This window comes from Podarcis cretensis, assembly GCF_951804945.1.
Source record: "Podarcis cretensis genome assembly, chromosome: 10".
Taxonomy (NCBI): domain Eukaryota; kingdom Metazoa; phylum Chordata; class Lepidosauria; order Squamata; family Lacertidae; genus Podarcis; species Podarcis cretensis.
Window position 1 is genome coordinate 44,003,088 of NC_137179.1, and position 23,331 is coordinate 44,026,418.

Here is a 23,331-nt window from a genome sequence, read left to right on the forward strand (position 1 = left end):
GAAGTTGCCTTGTGTTTCTGTGATCCAACAAGCCGTATCAATGAAGCAGGACACTTTAGCTTAGGGGAAAGCCTCCTGAAAAAGCAGATAGCAAGTCCTGATTTTGGTACAGAGAGTCAGGATTGCCTACATTGGTCTTGGCTTGGTCATTGTCTGCTGTGTGGATCAGTGGAGCTCAAGGCAGAAGGAAGTACACCAGACCACCGAACAGCAAGGACTGGAAATACTGAAACAGTGTTCTCAGTTCCCAAAACTAAGGCTGTCAGGGTATGCCTTGGGGCAAAGTATATATAGATACCTGTCGGTTCTTTGGGGTCCATTTAAAAAATCTGTTTTGGATCTGGCCTTGTTTGAATGAATGTAGAATAAATGTCTGAGGTTACATTTGCATAGCTTCTCTGCAATACGAGTAGGCTTTCATTAGTTTTATTCAATGCTTGTGTCATTTTTTACTACATTTTTAACTGCAAAGTTATTTTACAGCTCCTGTGTCTTAATTTGTCTGTTTTGTAGATAAGAAACTGAGGCTGATAGGTAGTGAAAAACAGTGGCACCTGTACGGAGCTGGAATTTTTACAGCAGGATACATGCTCCTCTGCTTAATGGCCTGGTTCATCTGACACAGTCAAGCAAAGTATGGTTTATTGGGACCATGGGGGCTCCTGAAGATGAGCGTGCAGCTGCTTTCCTCCTCCCTGGTCCCATTTACTGTTGCACCACAGTGAGTTAACCCAAGGTTGGTCTTAGCGTGTCATCTGAACTAGGAGGACTTGTGGTTAATTTCTCCTCAATAGCCATGCACTGTAACCAAGAAGCAGAAAGAACCAGGAGGGAGTTAAGCAGCTACAAGCTACTCTCCAGCAGCCAGCACCTTTATGCGTTCCCAGTACTAAGGTTACCAGATTTTTTTTTCAATGAATCCGGGGACACTTTTCAACTTCCTACTAAATAGATGGATTTTGTCAGGGGACTGATTTGTAAATCTGTAGACTGTTCCTCAGAAACGGAGATGTCTGGTAACCTTACAGTAAACCATAGCTTGGCTTGCTATGCTTTGTGAACGAGGCCATTGTCCATAACAGTACATTTCCCAATTTTCAAGAACACATTTGTTAAACCAAAAGCAGCCCATTTTAGTGGGCAAACAGCAGGGGAAAGAAGAAGAGCTGCTTAACCCTTTCTCTTCAGGCTGTTTTCCCACTCAAAATTTTCACTCAAAATGGATGTTTTCCAATCCATGCTGCTCTTCCTTCTGTGGAGGAAAATGATATTTTATATATCCTTGTCCACATGTACAAGGAGGATATAGTGGGTGGTATTCAATGAAGTTTTACTCAAGAGTTGATCTACAGAAATTAATAGACCTAACCTAGACATGTTTTTATTTTATTTTATTTAACTTAGCTGAATGCCACCCAGTGTATATATACACAGTGTAGTGTATATATAGAGTATAACAAACATATTTCCGTTAAAGAATAGATGCTTGGACATCTTTGTCTAGTGGGGAATATATATGTTGTTATTTGGTGACGTGAGCAGTACAGGTATCTGTAACACAGTCAGACTGCTTGTCTTTTGATCATGGCCAAAGAAGAATAGGAATGTATGCAGCCCTTGAGACCGAGACTATATATGTTGACTTGTTCTTCACTTGATCAGCATGTATCTTTGAAATCATGCTCTTCATTCTGCTGTACGGTTGTTTGAGACTATATATGTTGACTTGTTCTTCACTTTTATCAGCATGTATCTTTGAAATCATGCTCTTCATTCTGCTGTACGGTTGTTTGCTTGAATGTTAACTCAGTCTATAGTACCTCATATTGAAATGCAGGGTTTGTCCATTTATCCTGCATTGAACTGTGTATTGAAAAGCTTATTCTCCATCTTTAAAATGATGTGGTGGCATAAAGGAATGGGTAGCATTGGATTTGGGCTGCTGAGATGAAGGTTGTAATATCTCCACAGACACAAAGTTCTGTGGGTGACCTTGCTGCAGTCTCTTTGCCTGACCTTTCTCAGAGGGTTGTTGCAATAGTAGAAAGTGTATCTGAGGCCCTTGGAGGAGAGACAGGATGCATTTATCTGATATTTATCACATTTCTTTTTGTATTGCATTACTATGTTATTGATAGTTACCTGGAGCACCAAGCAAGGAAAAAGCAGAGTATTAAAAATATTCAGAGAACTGTTAGAAATAAGAATTGTGAAGGACTTTTCACGTTAAGGTCCCATTCCATAAACCAGATTTAGGTTAAAAGTCTTGTACCTCTTACCTGAAAGGAAACCATGTTGAACACAGTGTGACTTTTTCTGAGTAAACATGTATAGCAACGCTGCTTTTCTTATGGTGCCTTCCAGATGTTGTTGGAATACAATTCCCATAATCTGTGACCATTGGCCATGCTGGCTGAGCCTGGTCAGAACTGGAATCCAACAACATTTGGAGAGTATTGCTTTTGTACTGGCTATTGCCCGCATTGTAAGCTGTGAAATGCATCAATAGTGGAATTGATGTAAATAAAATTTCAGGCTGAAACGTTTCTTACTCTTTCTTTCTCAGGGCCCCACTCCCAATGGCAATTTTCTCACTAAAACATTTTCAGGAGAAAAGCTCAAGTACTGTAGGAGGAGGTTCTTATCCTGAGATGGTTGTCCTAAAGAGCTGTCAGTATGGTGCTTGGCAGTATGAGAAGTCTAGAAGTATGAGAAAGTAGGTTAGTAGAGTAAACTCAGAACTGCATACTGTGTTACACCATCTGTGTTGTTTTAGTCCATGGATAACCTGATAGAATTATCTAGGTCTCAGGTGGCGCTGTGGGTTAAAGCCTCAGCGCCTAGGACTTGCCGATCGAAAGGTCGGCGGTTCGAATCCCTGCGGCGGGGTGCGCTCCCGCTGCTCGGTCCCAGCACCTGCCAACCTAGCAGTTCGAAAGCACCTCCGGGTGCAAGTAGATAAATAGGGACCGCTTACCAGTGGGAAGGTAAACGGCGTTTCCGTGTGCGGCTCTGGCTCACCAGAGCAGCAATGTCACGCTGGCCACGTGACCCGGAAGTGTCTCCGGACAGCGCTGGCCCCTGGCCTCTTAAGTGAGATGGGCGCACAACCCCAGAGTCTGTCAAGACTGGCCCGTATGGGCAGGGGTACCTTTACCTTTACCTTTTAAAGTCTTTTAGGGCTTCATCATTGCTGGTTTTTCACATGGCTTCAGTTACTGCCTCCTCACCTGTAGGTTTACTGGGTAGGAAGCATAACAACAACAACAAAAATATTCCTTTTGTTATAATACATAAGGTTTCCAAAGAGCAATACATGCAGGCAGCTGGACCTCAAATGAATCAGCTGTTTGAATGGATGTTGGTGAATTGTGGGCAGTTGCTACAGGAAGATAAAAGTAGCAGCAAAATGACAACACAGAGTCCCAGTGCTGTGTTTAGCTTACAGTAGCCTTTTAGGGGCATCCTATAAAGATGGTTATGGGCCTACAATGATGTAACATTGTGTGTGGGGGGGGGGTGCATGGGGTGGTTGTCCCAGGCAAAAAATTGTTAGGGACACAAAATTTCCACACCTAGTGGTGTCTCAATACAGCTGCACGCTTCCGTTGCTAGGCTTTGTTGAAAATGGTTTCTCCATGTGAACCAGGAAGTGATATTTCCAGAAAACGGAACAACTCTCCTTTGCCTATCACTGCAGTTGTGATTTCCTGGGTGACACTGACGCCATTAGGCAGTTGAATGTACATGTGTATTCTGTCTGTTTTCCTACCACCCCTCCCTCCATGTGGTCCCAGTCTCTGGCAACCCACACTATGTGTGTGCCTTTTATAGATGGAAATAAGTAAAAGAGAACCGCTGTTGAAAGGACTTTCAGAATCACTTCCTCCTATGGCAGCAAGCACAATACTACTGGTTTCATCTGGCCAGGACATACCATAGTTGGTTGCATTGGTAACACCCACCCACCTCCTAAGTTTTTTTTAAAGCAGACCCCTCAGCATATTACTATTTAGTTACTTTATTTCACCTGTACAAGAAGCAAGATCCACTTTCTTGCACCATGAGTACAGTGCCCATGCTCAGAGTACTTGATAGGACTCAATAGGACCCAGTTCCCCTCCCACCACTACTTATGCTCACAAGTGCAGCAGGATGTTAGGCTGAGTAGGAGATACACATGTACCTCTTGCATTCCCCTCTGGCCATCTCTCTCTGTGCCTTGTAAATGCTCCAGCTGCAGGAGGCTACGGACAGCACACACAGACCTCCCTTTCCCTCTAACATCCTGTTGTGTGACCTCTATGTTTGCCTGTCTGCACACCTGGATGAATGGATGGAAATAAACCAGGCTATGTTTGCTACTGGGATGCAGAGCCCTCAGTGTGAGAGCATTGTGTTCAGTGTGTCCTCAGCTATTGATGATACAGATGTCTTCTATCAGGAACTTATTACTAAACTGCCTCCAGTAAATAAATATGGAGAACTACTTTGTCACTATGGTAAGAGAAGCCTGCTCAACTTATTTAGAAAACAATATATTAGCATAAGCTATCAAGTTCCAGCCACGCTATTTGAAAATAATGGCTCTTTAGGGACAGTTTGCTACATGAAAGAGAAGTGAAAAGGTTTTTGATTAAACATCAAGCATGGCAATAAAGCTCTTTTGCTGACATTTCTATTCTGTTTTATCTGTTTTCCAAAGGTGGTATGAATCATTGTGAGAGGACTGTAATAGTTGCCTTTTGGAACAATCCTGCAGTAGTGTGAGAGGATGGCAGCTGGAGGACTGGCTGACACCTGTTGCTTAGTAAGTTTAGAAATGCAAGAAAAATGGAGTCAGTTGGCCTAATATTTTGATGGTAACTGTGTGAAAAAGATATGTGAAAAAGGTAACATAAGAGATACGGTATTTCAGTCCCCCCCCCCCCCGCCCAGCATCTGCAATTCTCCCTTCTAGAGCAGCACTGTCTAGTCCTCCTCTTGTTTCCATGGAAACAGGTCAGCTTCTGGCCTCTTCTTTTTAATTGAAAACAGCATCCCTCTGCCATTTATTTAAACATTTCCGCATTGTTCTGACATAAACATCACATAGATGATGTGTGCTGCCATTTCAGATGATGGTTGCGTGTGAATGCATGTACATATGTGCACATTCCGCTGTGGTGGAATAACCCAGAGAACACCTTCAAAGTCACTATTCAGTCATAATCTGCATTAGTGTAGCTGGGAGCGGAAGTTGGCTCCAAATTGTAATGCTCACATATGCAGCAACTGATAAAGTGTGGGCTTCCTTTTCGTTTGGAAAGCTTCACCGACAACATTATGTTCTGCTTTTTTTTAATGTTTCAACACTGTTTATACTTTCACTGTTCATGTTTCAACACTTGTTTATACTTAAATATTTTTAATTAAAAAAGGAAAAGAAAGCATATCTGGGAATGGGGTCTCTGAAATGGATGGCTACAAAGATGGCTTGGAGAAATTCCAGTCTGTTGCCAAAGATCATGCACTTACTTGGAATATTGGGATACATACAGCAAAGAGGAGATGATGGGTGTGTGGGTGGAAAAATTCCACCTGCTTCATTGCTCAGGTGTGTAGAAGGGTAATTCTGGGACCTAGAATTTTGAATATTTTTCCAGCTTTTATAACCAGCATATTGAAAGCTATGTTTAGATAGTAAGCTGCCATCCTCAGGTTTCTCAACAATCCAGAATAGAATACTTTTATGGTGAAGGAAATCAGCCCTGAGTGCTCACTGGAAGGACAGATCGTGAAGCTGAGGCTCCAATACTTTGGCCACCTCATGAGAAGAGAAGACTCCCTGGAAAAGACCCTGATGTTGGGAAAGGTGGAGGGCACAAGGAGAAGGGGGTGACAGAGGACGAGATGGTCGGACACTGTTCTTGAAGCTGCGAACATGAGTCTGACCAAACTGTGGGAGGCAGTGGAAGACAGGAGTGCCTGGCATGCTCTGGTCCATGGGGTCACGTAGAGTCGGACACGGCTAAATGACTAAACAACCACCACCACCACCACCACAACAACAACAATGGTGAAGCTATTTACTTCTTGTTTTGGTGAGCTACTTTTGACAAAATCTATAGTCATGTAAAATAAAAAAACATGATTGTGCATTCTGTGTGGTAGCCAGATTCTCAACCTAGACACTGTTACTGCATGTCTTCCCCTTTTCTGTCTGAAGTGCTCCACAGTATCTCTCTGCATTTAGTTTTCAGATTGACAGGTTAATTCACTGCCTTGTCTTTTCGCTGACAGAAACTTCTGCATGCTCTCAACAGGGATTCCTCTCCAATCATATAAGTCTACTGCTTAGTTTTTGGGGAATAATGATTCTGGAAACTATGAGGCATGTTATAATTACTGCCTTACCTATAATCTGTTCCCAGGGCTAGCCAGGAGTGGGAACTGCTCTTTAAACCAGTGTTGCTACTGGCCATGTCTAGAGTGGAGTCACCTCAACTTCTTTATAAGATAGACTTGCCCACCAAGAGATACCTAGGATGTTCTCTGATGAAAGCTGCCCTGAGAGAACCATTTTCCAGTTGGAAGGTGGACATACCAGATGAGGTGAATGGCCAAATTTGCAATTTTATGACTGGAAGACATGCAAGTGACTTTGGCTGAAGGGGGTGGCTTTAGTCAGCAATTCTGTTTAAAAAGATACTACTTTTTATAGGCTTGGGCACATGTGCATGGTTACGATTCCTTTCACTCCCATGTCTTGTTGAGATCAGGCAATGTAGGGTTTCTGCTGACTACACATATGCATTGAGGAGAACTTAAAGCTGCAGAATTTTCAACATGGTGTACCCAACACTTGAATCTCAACATTTTTTAATTTTATTTTTTAAACTAAGCAGCTGGGAGTCAGGGGTGGAAGGGAAGGAAGAATACTGGATTAAGATAAGTAGCCTTGGGGGAGAAGGTGTGCCATCTTCACCTCTTTGCTCTTTCCCCAGATGACATTCCCCTACCTCAAGTTTCTATTAGGTGAAGGGGGGGGGGAATGAGGACAGTATTGGTACCTATCTGTTTTCTCCAGTGGGACAAATAGCAGCTTCATGGGAAACTGCCTTTTACTGGATCAGACTATTTATCCATCTAGCCAAGTATTGCCTGCTTTGAGTGGCAATGAATGGAATCTGGGACCTCCTGTGTGCTCAGCCAATGTGCTCTGCTATTGTTCCCCCACTGCGATCCCCCAAAATCCATGCTGGGTTTCCTTCCAACCCTCTGGAGCAGTTTTGGGCACTGTGGGGGGTGTGCACAGTGAAAGGAGAGGGTGAGAAAGTATGTTGTGCAAGCGGAAGTCGTACTGCTTGTGCATTGATTCAGTTAAATTCTGCTGAACATTTCCAAATGCTACATGCCTTTTTGCTCAAATACAAATACAGCAGAGGACAGGATCTGACTATTAACCTCATTTTGTTCCTTAATGAACACTAATTGCAAGATGAGCCAATTTGTAAGCCATTTAAGCAACAAATATCAAAGGATGCATAACATGATGACCACACACTCAACTATTTAGTCTGGTCCAGCTGTCACAACAAACCAAAGATGTGCTGTATCAAACCTTGAGCTCTCCCCCTTTCTCCTTATTTCTGCATGAGGCGAGAAAGTTTAGAAGACCTGACTAGGCAGTCAGAATGTTGTGGGAGAAGATGGTCCTTTAAATATCATGTTCCTCTTTGACCATTTGAACTGGGTTTGGAAACAGGCAGGGCCTCAGTGAAGATGCTGTAATATTGGAGTTGCATATGCATGCACCAGTCAAAATTCTTGCTGAGGCACTGTGTATCAGCTTGTGGCAGCCCAATGTAGAGCATACTGTAGCATTCCAACCAGGATGTTAATCAGGCGTGTGCAGTGTCCTTTACCAGGAAAGTGTCCCTAGTGACAACCACCATTGGAACATCCAGGAACAAAGCTGGATCAATCAGTAAACGCAGGATGCAACCCTGCCTGGTTCTTCAAGGAGGACTACACATCTGCTGGAAATAGGTTGTATGATGAGTCCAGCCCATTCAAGGATCTGAAGTATTTTGCTGGTTCCATAGTAAATGGAATTCCATGGAAGTTATGCTCCCTTGGTTTCATGTTGTTTTTGATTATTGGTCTTGGTTTTTATTCTCCTACAACCCCCTCTTGTAGATCTTCAGGTGACATGTCTCAGGTTTTGAGAACTTTCTCCGTTAAGCAAAAATGTTAATCAGCCCCTTTGGTGAGGAGGGGCTGTGGTGGCCTGTCAGAGTGGCGGGGATGCCATCTGGTATGGCCAACAGATTGGGGCTTGTTGCCGCACATGCCAAGAAATGAAAGGCAGACAAGAGGAAGAGGAGTCACTCGCTTCTGCTGCCACTGCCACCCCTTCCTCTCTGTTCAAGCTAATTTCTGCCCTCTTCTTTGGAATCTGCCCTTTCTTCATCCTTCTGGTAAACAAGGTGGGGCTGATTGATTGCAGATTCCCATCTCCAGTGCAACTTGGAGCAGGACAGCACTATTCTAATGTAAAAAATAAAATAAAATAATTCACTTCCCTGATTTTGGTAAGGTTATCCCCATGAAGCTGTTTCTACTTCCTCTGATTTAGGTTGGAAATCATTTAAGTGGATTATCAAGCACAAGCAAGGATAAGTTTGCCAATGTTTACAGTCCTTAGGAAGTTTATCATTCCATTTACATTACTGCTGGAAGTCATTATTCTTGGGAAGCACTATCCTTTGAGCATTCTAATTAGCCCGTTTGCAATCATCCTTGGGGCTTTCAAAGCAGCAGGATCATATCTAGCTTTCAGCATGGAAGGCTATGTGTCTGTGTTGTTGAACACAGTAAACGGTGTTTACACAAAACAAAAAATTGACCCAAAGGAGCTGGGAAAATATGAAGTCATTTTTTTTAATATCGCCTGCTTTACTGTAATTTCTACAGTTCTCATAAGCTTCATCATGGGAGACCATGAAGGCTACTGATTTCAAGCAATGGACAAATGTTTGATTTATCTTTCAATTTCTTCTTTCCTGTTTTCTGGGGTTTCGTCTGATGTATTCTACAGTCCTCTGCAGCCATTATAATTCTGCCCTCACAACCATGGTGGTCGGTGCTATAAAAAATGTGTCCACCATGTTGTAATGCTAATTGGTGAAGGGTATCTCTTTTCTACGCTGAAATTCATAGGACTCCATATCTGCATGGCAGAAAGGCTAAGATACTCATTTCTAACAAATGGCTGTCCTAAGAGCTCCACAGATGAAGAAAAAGCAGATGCCAAGAGCTAGCAGAAGCAAAAGGCAAGGGAAGCTGTAAGGATGTGGGCGCCTGTAGAAATTCCACACACACATGCAGAATTGGCTGTGGAGTGGAAGTTCTTCCTCACCTCGCATTACAGTCCATGTGAGCCAAGTCATGATCTTGGACAGCTGGGAACAGTTGTCTTCAGGCATGTAGCCAGACTAATCACAGTAGATGGATGGATGGCAGGGCTTGGGTATTTCTCTGTTCCTTCCACTGAAAACCTTTGCACTTGGTCAAATCCAGGGGCCTTGCTCAATGTTTTTGCTATCAAGGGCGTTGATTCACCATCTCCCTCAGAATGCCTATGGTTGTGGGCTCCTGGGTAGGTTCAGATGAACAGTTTAAAACTCCTTGGCAGTGACAATTACAGTGAATCAGTGTCTCCAGACTTGTCTAAGGAGGGGTGGGGTTGGGAAGAAGCTGACAGTGTTACCATTTTACTGTGCAGACTTTGTACATATTTCTCTCATGTTTGTACAATATGCTGCACAGCTATCGGCCCAATATTCCTTTTCCCTGAGCAGCATGGAAAGGAGCTGGCACATCTAGCTGCCAATATATATATCTATATTCTCCTTAAATTGGGCAGAAGCAGGTAGTCTGAAATAGTTGCCTGAACCAGCACAATAATATCTGTGTCTGAGATCAAACTTGGTGATTACCACAGAAACACTTGCTTTTGTCGCTTGGTTTGCTTTGATTTTTGTTAAGTATTTTAAGGATAGGATTCATATGAAATGATGTGCCAAGTAAAAATATAATTGAAAGAGTCAGTTACTTCTAGAATTCTAATAATAAATAGTAACACTCAGATTTGTTTTTGTGTATAAGACATATACTACATGCATTAAACTGCTGTCATTTGAGTTGGAGGAAAAATATATATATAGCTTTTCATTATGATTCATTGCTTTTTCTACCACTTCTGCAAAACCTAGTATACAAGAAGTGAAAATGTGTTTTTTAAATTTATCATACCTTCCTGCCTTTCCTCCAAGTAGTTGAAATGAAGCATACATGGTTCTACAAAAATAGTAAGTATGTCATTCACATCTTTCCTTTTGAATGTACGCTAATAATCAAGTTGACTGTAATTATAAAAATGGTGGGGGTGGGGGTGGGTACAGCTCTCTAGAAATTATCCTTATTCTTCTGCTGTTGTGAATACTTCCAGTCTGTGTGTACAGTGGGTCCCCAGCCTATGTGAAGGTTCAGTTCTGGAGGTTCATGCACAAAGCAAAATCAAGTAAAGCCAGGAAACCTTTGGAACTGCCCCTCCATGCAACTCCTGTCTGGAGTAGGCCTTGCCCTCTGCTTTGCTTAATGGGCTCTGGAAAGGTTGTGTGAAGGTCCTGAGATGCTACCAGGGCTCCTTGCATGGCTTTCCCAGAGCCTAGTAAGCAAGACGGGGGCCTCAGAAAGCACAAACTGCCACAGAAAGAGATTTTAAGCCCTCTACCTTGCTTACTGGGCTCTGGGAAGATCACAAGAGATCTCAGACAGCCCCTTGTGGCTCCCCTCCCACTCTCCATTTCCCCACCATCCACCTAAAGCTGTAGTCGCCTAAGTAAATTACACATAAGTTGCAGGACCACTGTATTTTTAAAGCTGCTGACGAGGGTATTGTCTTCAAAGTGCCATATACCGGTATTGTTGATGCTACAGTTGGTTCTGGTCCATTGGAGGCGCCTTGAACACCACTGAATTACACCTTGTAAGATCACTTTTGGTTGTTGCAGCCTGTGAATGTAGACAGGATGCTTGTGGCAGTGACAGTGTGCCCTCTTGATCCCTGCTCACCACGGCTGGAGCAGGCTCATAGCTTTCAGGTACTCCGGGGTCCAACACTGTCACTTAAAGCCCAGATTGCCTTGGTGGCTAGGCGTGTCTGTTTCTAGCTATGGCTTCTTTACCAGCTTGCATGGCCCTTTTTGGACAGAGATGACTTGGCATGGTACTCCATGCTCTGGTGACTTCCAGATTGGATTACTGCAATGTAAACTGCATGAGGCTGGCCTTGAAGCCAACTTGGGAACTTCAGCTGGTCTCTATTACTGTCTTGGGTTGACTTTAGAACTTGTATAACCTGCTTTAAACCCTTGGAAGCCCCAAACGACTTCGGCCCCAAATATCTGAAAGACTGCTTCCTTCCCTACCAAGCCTCCTCGGTGTTAATATCAGCAAAGGGGGTTCTCTTGGTAGATCCATCTCAGAAGTTTGGGTGGTGGTTGCCTTCTCAGGGCATTCTCTGTGGAAGCCCCTAAGTTATGGAATTCCCTCCCCACAGAGGCACACACCTGGCTTCTTCACTATACAGCTTTTGACTGACGATGCACCTCTTGATGCTGTCCTTTGGCACCAACAGCAGAATGCAGTGCTAAATGACTAATTGGAGCAGATGACCAACGCAACACATCGGCTAAAACATTGGGTGCCCATATGCTACTTAGCTAGGCTCAAGGCTGATATACAAAGTCCTGAACAACATGGGCTCAGGACTCCTTAAAGCCCACAGGAGCCTTTATATCCCAGCTTGTTCACTGAGACCAACCAAAGGAACAGTGTTCGTTGTCTCCCAGCTAGTGTTAGAGAAGCCCAACAGGCATCCACTAGAAGTTGGGCATTTATTGCCATTGGTCCCATGCTACAGAATACACTTCTAGAAGTGATTTGGAAGTCATAATTGATTTTTATTTTCAGGAATCTCTTCAGGACTTTTTTTGTATGCTGACAGGCCTGCGTAGCTGTTTGAAACGTTTTTCCACTGGTCAACAGAGGAACCATCTTCTGAAGCACATTGAGGGGCCCCAATGTGATGTCCTGACACCACACACATGTGATGTTGCACAGTGTCCCTCTGTGCCCAGCTCCAGCAATAGGGAGTCCCAGATCCCCCCAAAAATATTTTGAGGGACCCACATTGCCTCGGCCCCCTGGAACTAGCACCTATGCTGGCCAGTCATTTTATTGATTGTGTTGGGTGGCTTTCAACATTTGTCCCTTTCAGAATAGACCTATTGCCATGACGACCTTAGGTTAATTAATTTCAATGGGTCTGCACTGTGTTGCACTTAGTTGAATACAACCCCCTGTTTTTAATGATATGTTATTGCTGTGTACTGCCCTGATATTGCAGTTTATAAATACCTTTATAAACAAATAATACTATAAAACATTGTTTAGAATTGTAGGAATGAGCTTGCACAAGTCTAGACTGGCATATTTTCCCTTCCCTAATTATAATTAAGTAACAAACAAAGATATCAAACTCTGGTTTGTTTTAAGTAGCTGTAGTTAGAACAAACCAGAGTTTTAGAGTTTTATGTCATGGGGGAATTGTGGGTATTGAAATGAAGAGAAAAGAGGACATGAACCCAAGGTTCATGCACCCTCATTCCCATATCATGGAATAGCAATGTATCTGAACATGGGATCCTAAGGGTATTTTCAAAAATCACTGTGTTGGTATAGTTAATTGAATATGTGTGTCTTGGGAAACTCCCTGGTATCTCCCTCTTTCCTGCTTCCTGCATGGTTTGTGAGGGTTTTCTAAATTGGCTGTGGATTTATTGTAACATGCAGGGAATCCAAGGCAAGTGAGCTGACACACTTACTGACGGACTGGCACGCTAGAGCTTCTAAAGTGTCTATAAATAGCTACAGTTAGGATATCAATGTGAAAAACATATTAAGACCTTGTGGATGGATAACCCGGGAGCTGCCAGAAAAAAGCTGATGCCCATGAAATGACAGTTAATTAGGATGAAAGGCCAGGAAATAAAACCACTGGAAAAGATTGTGGGCAAAAGCTTTGGAAGACAGAAAGGCAGGAGGCAGACTGGGAGAACTAGATAATGCCATTGCCTTGAAATACAGGCTGCATTTGGTTGTAGTGTCTTCTTGATCCCTTTTATTTTGCTGCCTAGGGAAGAGAAAATACATGTTAACAATTTTGTAGAGTAAAATTATTTGCATTTATCACAGACCTTGGGAATTCTTGAACTGATTATTGTGCGACAATAAGGGGGGTGTGGATATTTAATTCATGCTGATCTTAGATCCGTAAAGTGTTCTTGGACATAATTATGTACATGGAAAGAGAGAGAGAGGGGCTTTGTGCTTTTTATACTTTGTAGGCTTGTGATTCAGTAAAGAGGATTCCGCTGCCTGCAATGGACTTTCCGAATTGCTTTGTTAGTGGAGTTTTACATTAAGCAGAAATCTTAATTTCTTTCCTTTCTTTGCATGCCACTAAGACAGCTTGAAAGAAGAAGGAGCTGCTGCCTTGGCATCTTTGCGCTGAAATGTTACTACTACAAAGGGTTGAGAGCGATAACTACCTGCTTCCAGCCAACAGTTAATCAATTGGTCAATAGATTCTACCTGGCCCTATAAAGCTGCCAAATCTGGCTTGTTCCTTCACCTGAGGTGTTGTTTGGATTGTCCATTTGTGGCTGCCTGTCTGACCCTAGACTACAATTTTTGACAATCTGCTACATCAAATGTTTGGTTTTTGGCGTTCATCTGTCTCAAGGGACTACAGAGTGCACCTCTGGAGGTGAAGTCAAATTCCTGTGTTAGCAGCCCCAAAGTGACCTCCTTGGGGCACAAACCTGGGCATTGTGTATGCAGGTCCTAATCTAATGCATGAAGACCACAAGGATAGCATTTTGCAGAACGTTAGGTATATGTATGCATATGTATATGTGCGTGTACATTTAATTTATAGCCTGCTACATAAACCAGACCCTACCCTCCTCAAAAGAGTCAATCCTTTCCCAAAGTGGAGGAATGACTTAGATAATTTCTTGAATAATCTTGTTCTTGTAACATATAAAACAGCCCTAATGTACTGGTGTACATAGTGCCTCTGATACACATACTAACTAGTGAGCTTACCTATTCCATTCAGTGTTGAGGAAGAGTAGACATGATAGATATGTAGAAAATTATGCACGTTGTGGAGGAAGTGGATCAAAATATTAGCCTGTTAGGTTTAGCACATCTCTCACACACAACACAACAAGCTGGCAGTTTAACTCCTTTAGCTTTATTTGGCAATTACAGGCTTAGAGCAAACAGAGCCTCCCACAGCTCATTCTTCACTATCAGAGTCAGTTGACTCAACTGGCCTCCGGCCCCTTCCAAGGCCAGATATATGCCAACCCCACCCTCACTTCCAGCTGGTCTTCTTTTGTTGTAATCGCTTGCTCCACCTCCTACTGGGGAGGCCCAGCCAGATGGGTGGGGTATAAATAAATTATTATTATTATTATTATTACTACTTCTTGGAGACTCAGGTGCAGCCAATTCCTCCTCCTCTGGAGTTGAATCCAACCCACTACTACCACCTGCCTCCTGCTCCTGCATCTCAGTGCTGCTTTGAGAAGTGACAGGTAGCCTTCTGTTTTCCTCTGCCCCCTCCTCCCCCTCTGATGATTCTTCTCTGTGGGCCATATCTCTGACATCACCCCCTCTCTAAGCCCCCCCTTCAGACTCGCTGCTGGTGAAGGAGGACCTTTCTTGGGCTGGTCGCCACCACTCCTCAGTCTCTTCGTCTGCTTCCTTGTTACTAGTAACCTCCTCCCTCCACCCTCTTGGTTTGAGCTTGTGTGAGAAACGGCAATGGAAATCCCTCTGCAATAACAGGGCATGCACATCCTCAGCCTTCGGACAAGACTTCTCCTCAGGCCCATACCCTTTCCATGAAACTAAATATTGTAGCTTCCTCCTAGAATCCAATATTGCTTCTATCTCAAATTCCTCCTCTCCCTCAACCATTACTGGGGGTGGAGGAGGTTGCCTCGGTTCCTGATACCTATGTGGTGGTGTGACTGATGATAGGAGAGCCCTATGAAATACCGGATGTCTCTTCATAGAATCTGGTAGTTTGAGCTGGAACAACACCGGGTTAATTTGTTCCACTACCTCAGACGGCCCCAAGCTTCGTGACCCCAACTTCCTGCACCTCCCTTTTTGAGGCAAGTCCTTGGAGGACAACCATACCTCATCTCCCACCTTGATCTCACCCTGATAGCTGTTGGTGCCATTCAATAAAACTAAATGTTGGAAGATTCAGGACACACAAAAGAAAGTACTTATTTTTACATTGGTGCATTGTTAAGCTATAGAATTCTCTCCCACAAGATGGCCGCCAACTTGGATGACGTTAAAAGAGGATTAGGCAGATTTACAGAGGAGAAGGCTATCAATGACTGCCAGCCATGGGGTAGGTTCTGCTGCTACTGCCAGAGGCAATATGCCATTGAATCCTAGTTGCTGGGAATCACAGGTGCAGAGAGTGCTATGGCACTTGGGTCCTGCTTCTGGGCATCCCATGGGCATCCAGTCAGCCACTGTGAGAACAAGTTGCTGGAATGGATGGGCTGTTTGCCTGATCCAGCAAGTTCTTATTATGTTCTTAATTCATAGGGTGCTAATGAGAAATAAATTCCTTTTATTTTATAAGACATTTAGTAACCACTTTACTATGTAGAAATATCAATGTGTGGTTGTATTAATAAATCCTGGGCCAATTATTATTATTATTATTATTATTATTATTATTATTAGTTTATATGCTGCCCTCAACCCCACATTTAGAGACACTAAATGTTCAGTATATTGATTTATTCAAAGAAAGAGACATTTTCAAGAATACAAGTTCCAGACAGATTTTTCACAACCTGTTTGTAGCAAACAAGCAATTGAAAAATAGGCCATTTTAAACATAACGAAGAGGCTAATTAGATAAATGTTTGATTGGTAAGTCTGCAGTGACAACTAAGCACATCAATTGTAATATGATTATTACTTCCTGGAAACTAAATGAACTATAAAAAGAACAGGCAAAAGCCCCACAAAAATCTTTTATTCACTTAATAACTGTGGTGCTGAACTGAACGAGTTAGCCAATTATATTCATCCTTTTTCCGTTTACAGTACAGTGGTACCTCGGGTTGCAGACAGTTCAGGTTACAGACGCTTCAGCTTATAGACTCCGCTAACCCAGAAATAGTACCTCAGGTTAAGAACTTTGCTTCAGGGTGTACCACTGTATTTTAAAATATTTTAAGATAATGGTTTGGATCCTGTGGTAATTGAGTGGAAAGAAGTTAATGAAAGGAAAGTCTAGTGTACCTCACTGTAGACAACAACACCCACTGAAAAGCATCTTGGAGGACTGTGACCCTCCCTGAACAAAATGGATTGGGGTGAGGAGGTTTCTGGGAGAGGAAGGGATCAACCAAAATCAGACTGATTTTCAGAAGTTTCACCCTTCCAGCAGCGGCCCCTATGTCTCATCAAACAGTGTTCAGGACGCAGTGGTGGACTTTGACCTTTCAAATTTCAGTGGTGCCCAGTTCGGTGTGTGCTTAGGTGGCTTCATCCTGAGTCTGTCTCCACCATCACTTTAGCTGTCTATCCACTTGTTTCATCACATCAAATCACCTCAGAAAACCTAGGAGCCTGAGGTACACTGATTGATAGAGGGTACTTGGGAGTGATAGTGTCAACCGTCTGGCCCATTTCCTCATTTCAGAGAACAGCCAGAACTCATGTCACTATGAACTCATCATAGTTGACTGGTGGGACTGTAGAGTTTAGTGCAACAACTCCTAAATTCAGGGGAGAAACCCATTTAGTTCACAAGAATTCTCCTCAATTTATCCTTGCCTGCAGACTCTGTTGACTCCAGAAATGCAGGCTATCTACTAGAGATCCCAGTCTAGCCAAATCACTTCCACAAGCTGTAAATAAGGGATTGAGATTTAGTAAGGGACAGAAAATAACTTCTTAGAAAAAAAGCACTAAAAAGCTATAAATGTCTTAACATGGAAAAGATTACTTCAAGAGTACCACAATTTCATTTCAATTTCTTCTACTTTTAAAAAACTGGGACCTGAACCCATAGATTCCAGAAATACGGTCCAGTCTCTTGATCACGTTTTTTTTTTTAATTTAAAAAATGGCAACTTAAGAACCACTGACCCATCTGAAAAGAAGAAAACTTTCCTTTTCTATACCACCTGAGCCAGAGTGTCCTGAGTTAGTGTGCTAAAGTTAAGAACTGCAAATAAAGTCTTGTGAAATCTAGCAATGTGAAAAGAAAAATCTCCCTTAAAATAGCAGCCTTGTTTTAACCACAGGGCCATTTAACTCTCCATAAATCAAATGGCTGTTTGAATGAGTCATATCCATATGTGAGCTGAGTAGTTTTAGCTGTGGACTTCTTGATTTAAAAAAAGGGAATTCCACAGAGAATTATTTCTGTTATGAAATGCAAGTATAAAGTGAAAGCAGGATTTTTGCCCTCAACTGTCACGACTATCTTCTTAAAGGAGCCTTTATTCTTCTTCAAAGAGCACAGCTTCAGCAGTAACTGAATTTGTTATAGAAGCAGATACACAGAATTGGGAAAAGAATGATTGGCTGAAGTAATGGACATATCATGTTGACTAGCTGCTCTATAGATTCTTTTTCATATTAGGTTGTGTGATTTGGTTCCAACTGAGAAGACACATCTGAAAATACAAAATGTAATACAGAGAAAAGTCACCATTGGAACTGAAGCCTGAGTTTTAAAATACCCCTTTACATTCTAATAATCTTAGTGATCTATATTAAAACTGTCATACACAATTTAAAACGTCTCTCTCTCACTCACTGTTAAACCATATTGTAAAAATGGAAGTCTTTTGAAAACTGAAGAGGTGCAAAGATAAAAGCTTGAGGTCTTATGTGATGGTGATTTAATAGCACCTTTATTGTGAGCTGTGTTCTGGAGAGACTTTGCTGTTTATTGTTTAAAAATGTAAATCTGTCTGGCTATACAAAATCAATTCTTTAACTGATTCTAGTTAGACCAATTTTAGTTTACCATTTATTGTTCTTCCCTCATTTGTTTCTGTGACATTTTGTGAACTTCTCATTTTCTTGTCATCCTCAGTCTGGTCACATATTGCTTTTCTTTTCCTTAATTGTATGTTCCTGATCTTTCCAGCCAATCTTTTCGGATGTCATATTTCAACTGTCATTTTTGTTTTATGTACTTCTAAGCTAAGTTCAGTTGTGCTGTTTTTCAGGGCCACCATCTCAACCCCCCTAAGATGCTAACAACAATAATACAACTGCTAGATGATAATGCCTGGTGCCATTCTGCACTCAAAAGCTGGGTGCCTTTAGAATGCTGAAGTTGGAGCCTCATGCCTCCACACTGCCCTCTTATGACACTTTAATTTTTGTGTACAGTGGTAAAAGGTAAAGGTAAAGGTACCCCTGCCCATACGGGCCAGTCTTGACAGACTCTGGGGTTGTGCGCCCATCTCACTTAAGAGGCCAGGGGCCAGCGCTGTCCGGAGACACTTCCGGGTCACGTGGCCAGCGTGACATCGCTGCTCTGGCCAGAGCCAGAGCCAGAGCCGCACACGGAAACGCCGTTTACCTTCCCGCTGGTAAGCGGTCCCTATTTATCTACTTGCACCCGGAGGTGCTTTCGAACTGCTAGGTTGGCAGGTGCTGGGACCGAGCAGCGGGAGCGCACCCCGCCGCAGGGATTTGAACCGCCGACCTTTCGATCGGCAAGTCCTAGGCGCTGAGGCTTTAACCCACAGCGCCACCTGAGTCCCTTGTGTACAGTGGTACCTCAGGTTAAAAACTTAATTCGTTCTGGAGGTCTGTTCTTAACCTCAAACTGTTCTTAACCTGAAGCACCACTTTAGCTAATGGGGCCTTCCACTGCTGCCACGCCACCAGAGCACGATTTCTGTTCTCATCCTGAAGCAAAGTTCTTAACCCGAGGTAATATTTCTGGGTTAGTGGCGTCTGTAACCTGAAGCTTATGTAACCCGAGGTACCATTGCACACTGCTTTGCTAGCTAGCATGCTTAAAGCAGTTTATAAATCTTCTAAATAATAACAATAGCAATAGGAAAAATAGTACAAAAGGAATAAAGGTAGGAGAGGCTAAAAGCAAAAGTGATGGGCTGTGTCCATACACAGTGCTAAACCATAGTTTAGCACAGGGATAGGGAACCTGTGGTCTTCCAGATTTTGCATTGCCCATGCTGACTAGGGCTGATTGGAGTTGGAATCCAAATCCTTTGGAGGGCCATAGATTCCCATCCTTTATTTAGCATCGTAAGGATGAGCTTGTGCAAAGTTCAGGCTTGCATATCCACCCCCCGGTCTTTTCTCTAGTACGGCAACAAGGAACAGATTGGAAGCTTCTGTATTTGATTAATCACAGTTTAGTATTACATCTGAAACTTACCTGTGGTTTAGTAAAATAAACTTTGTGAACCACAAGTTGGGAGGTTACTTGTACTAATAAACCATAGTAATAATGATAGTGATAATAAACTCATCATGGTTTTACTTGGGTTTGTGGTGCGATGAACACTTCATTGTTTCAATAATATTTTGCTGCCTTGAATCCTGTTCTGCTTTCTTGGATATAGGAATTTTAGCACATGGTTTTCCTGTTGCACATTCTTGGGCGGTGCACTAAAATGAGCAGTGATATACAGTGAGCTGCCAAGGAGAACAGATAAAATTTATGTGCATTGTTAGCCACACTCCTTCACAAAGACATCATGGGGAGGAGGGGAGGAAATGGAAAATGAAGAACAGCATCCTTTTGCTTCGTGAGAGAAGCTGCCCCTATTTACTCTACCACCCCTAAAGACCTTCATTGAAGCCATAAGCTAACTTTGCTTGCATGACTGAATATAACAGCTCCCTCTGTTTATGGATACTGTTTCCAGAGCTTCAGAACCAGATTGATTGGTTGACTAAATGCCACAGGAAATGTCATAAAGTTGAAAATAACTTGATTTAGATTTCAAAGCAGCAGGTCATGCTAGTGAAGAATCTATCCAAGGACACATCATGTAAAGATGTTGATGAATTTGGAGTTATTTAATTTTGACCTATAACAATATTCATTGTCAGATAAGAAATAGCATGAAGGTTATATCTTCTCCGTCCATCACAGACGTGCATCCTAATTGGATAGGTTTTCTTATATCCAGTAGCTCTTTACATTTAATTGGTTATCAGTCTATCAATATTATCATACATTTTTAAATATTTATGTCTCTTCAGGATCTTTGTTTTTTTAGCCTCAGAGAAGGAAATGTAGGAAACTGAAGAAGTAGATTTTGTTTAGGTTTTATTGAGTCATTCCTAGCAAAACAAAAGAGAAAATAACTGAACATCTCTCAAACAATGCAGCAGCCATGCAGGATGGTGGATGGGTCTCGCTTTGCCCTTCCAAAATGTTGGGTGGTATGAAAGACTGATTTATTCCCAAGTGAGTAAGGATCACAGACACAATAAGGTAATATCATGGAACTTGAATCCAAAGGGATAGAAAACAGTGTCAGGAACTTTCCTGTTAATCTTAAGGGGATGTTGACTGAGAAGTGTATTTGCAAAAGTGTTAAGTGCCAGTGTGCAAATACACTTGGTACTGGGCTAAACTCAAGGTGCTAGCTTTGGTTTTTAAAGTCCTATACAGCTGGCGACCAGGATACCTGAAATGTTTTCTCACCTCTTATATACCCAGTTTGTCACAACAATAATACATTGTGTACATGATGATGCCTGGCAAATACCATCTTTTCAGAAGGTGTGTTCTGCCCCGTATAGAAATTGGGCTTTCATTGTGGTGGCACCTACCTTTTAAAATTCCCTCCCCTTGGATAAGAGGCAGATGCTGTCTCAGTTGCACGTCAAGCCCTGAAACCCACTCCATGGAAATAAGACAAAGTGGAGACAGAATTTTAGTTTCAAGGTTAATGGGCAAATTTAGGCTACAACTTTATTGAATACGCAGGTGTGACTGGTATTGGCTTAGACATTGGTATCTAATGACTATACTGGCTCCTGCCCACCCAGCAGGGAACATGCAAGGGTAAACTACCAGCAGAGGGAGCTCCATCAATGCATGTTGACTGGAGCTCACCCCTAGGTTCTGGCATCGCCCTAGCCCCTTCCTGGGCTTCGGATGAGATCCAGACCCTGGATTCCTTTAACAGAATACACCATCAAATGGAGGGGCAGGTGATGGCTGCACCTCCCCTCCCCGCATCCTCCTAAAACTAATGCCTAACTGCCAAACCTTACAAAGTTGTGATGATTGCTAAGGGGCAGGCAAAAACCAAGTGGCCACTGCCAATCTGCCACATTGGGAAAAATTCCTATCCGCCCCCCATTCCAAAACAGGCAACCAACCAAAGTCCAAACCAAGGTCAGACATGACCTAACCATCAGTTGGGTGGGTGGGTGTTCGGCAGCGCGAAACAAGAGGAGGTCCCTACGTCACACTGCCAATTAAGTACCCCAAAACCCCCAGCCCCCTGCCAAGTCACCAATTGGCTATAGGCCCATGGCATAATTATGGCACCACTGGCTGGAGCGGGGCAAAGCTCCACCTCCAAGCTGGTTGGGGGGGGAGTCCCAGGGTTGTGCGCAACATGGATCCTCTGTTAGGAGGATCCAACTTGTCTTTTCGGTGGCTTTTAAGTAGACATCTTTCCCAGTCTGCATCTGTGCTGGAATTGTTTGGAGATGTTTTTATTGTTTTATCACTTGCTTGTTACCTTGGACTCCTTTTGGAGGAACGGCAGGCTATAAATTTAATTAATAGTACTGTTTCAGCCATCTTACTAAAGCAAATATATACTGATTTGTTACTAAATATTTATTCTTTTATCACACAGCAGACATTCTAGAAGTGGATATGAAAGAAATTTAATGAGAGTAAAATAAAGCCAAATCCTGGCACATTTCAAGTCCAAATGCTCTTCAACAAGGAATATAAAAAGAATTGTGTAGTTTGATTTCTTAGTTGCATAAGGCATACAGAGAGAGTGATATACACTACCTACAGATGAAAAGTGTTCAGGTTCAGAACACAAGGTTTGTTGTTTATTCTCATTAAATTGTCTTCAGACCTACTTCTTGAATGTTTGTTGTCACCTGGATAAAGTGGTATCAGGTTACTTTTCAGACTGTAAGCACACAAAGTTTTTAAATATTATGAAAGGGATATTTTGATATATCCTTCCAGCCCAGCAGAGCTTAGAGATTCCCATAAGCCTCAACCTTTTAACAACATGATTACAAAGGTACTACCCCAAACTCCTAAGACCACCTTCAGACTACTACCATCTTGCCACCAGGGTTTGAAATTATCAGGGCACTAGGTGCATTTCGTGCCTAAAGATTCTCCATTTGCGAGCACCTCCCAAAACCTGGGTGCCATTTTTTTGCACCTGGCTGACACTCAAGGATTACTGAAATGTATGTGCTTTGAAGTCTCAAAGTAAATGTTAAAGATAGACAATATGTGAAGGAGTTTAACAGTCAAGAGTAGCATGTTTTGAAAACTGAAGTATGGTTGGTACAATATTTTTATTGTAAGCACCAAATTAAACATGTATTAACAATTTCTGCTAAAAATGTGATCTTAACAATGTGTCACTTACATGAACTGTGTATTAATTCAAAATAATGATTAAAAAGTGTTGCGGAACCCCACCTCCAAATGTCAACTGGACAATCTGTTTTGGTGCCCAGGTCCCAGGAGCCATTTGGCTCCCAGCTTTTCTAACCCACCTCTTGCCACTACAAAACACTATCTTGAGCATGTGATCTGTCAAATGAGTGGGCCTTGATATAAATTGAGACAAATCCATGGTTGTGGTTTGAGGACCCGACCCCGCAAAGTGAAATGAAGACACAAGGACACGTGATATAAGGTTAATGGGCTAGAAAAGGCCACAACTTTATTGATTACAGCAATGAAAAGGTATTGGCTTAGGCATTGGATCGAAACAAGTGGGTTTATTCACCAGTAGGTGGAGCCTGTTGATGCTGATCCAACTATAGGCTCACCTCCTGCTGTCACCGAGGGTCGTGCCATGGCCTCCCGCCAAGCAGGCATCGGACAGAATACACGACCGCCAGATTCCTTTAACGGAATACCCCTAAACATTGAAGGCA

At 42.6% G+C, this 23,331-nt stretch overlaps 1 protein-coding gene and 1 pseudogene across 9 annotated transcripts in view; both read left to right on the forward strand.

Annotated features, from left to right (window-relative positions):
- The window catches only part of KCNC2 (potassium voltage-gated channel subfamily C member 2), a 92,942-nt gene that overhangs the window by 6,041 nt on the left and 63,570 nt on the right, over positions 1 to 23,331 (forward strand). The gene's annotated exons all lie outside the window — the stretch shown is intronic.
- Positions 8,343 to 9,305, forward strand: LOC307224852 (nucleotide sugar transporter SLC35D2 pseudogene; annotated as a pseudogene). Its single transcript has one exon. The product of its transcript is annotated as a nucleotide sugar transporter SLC35D2 pseudogene (transcript).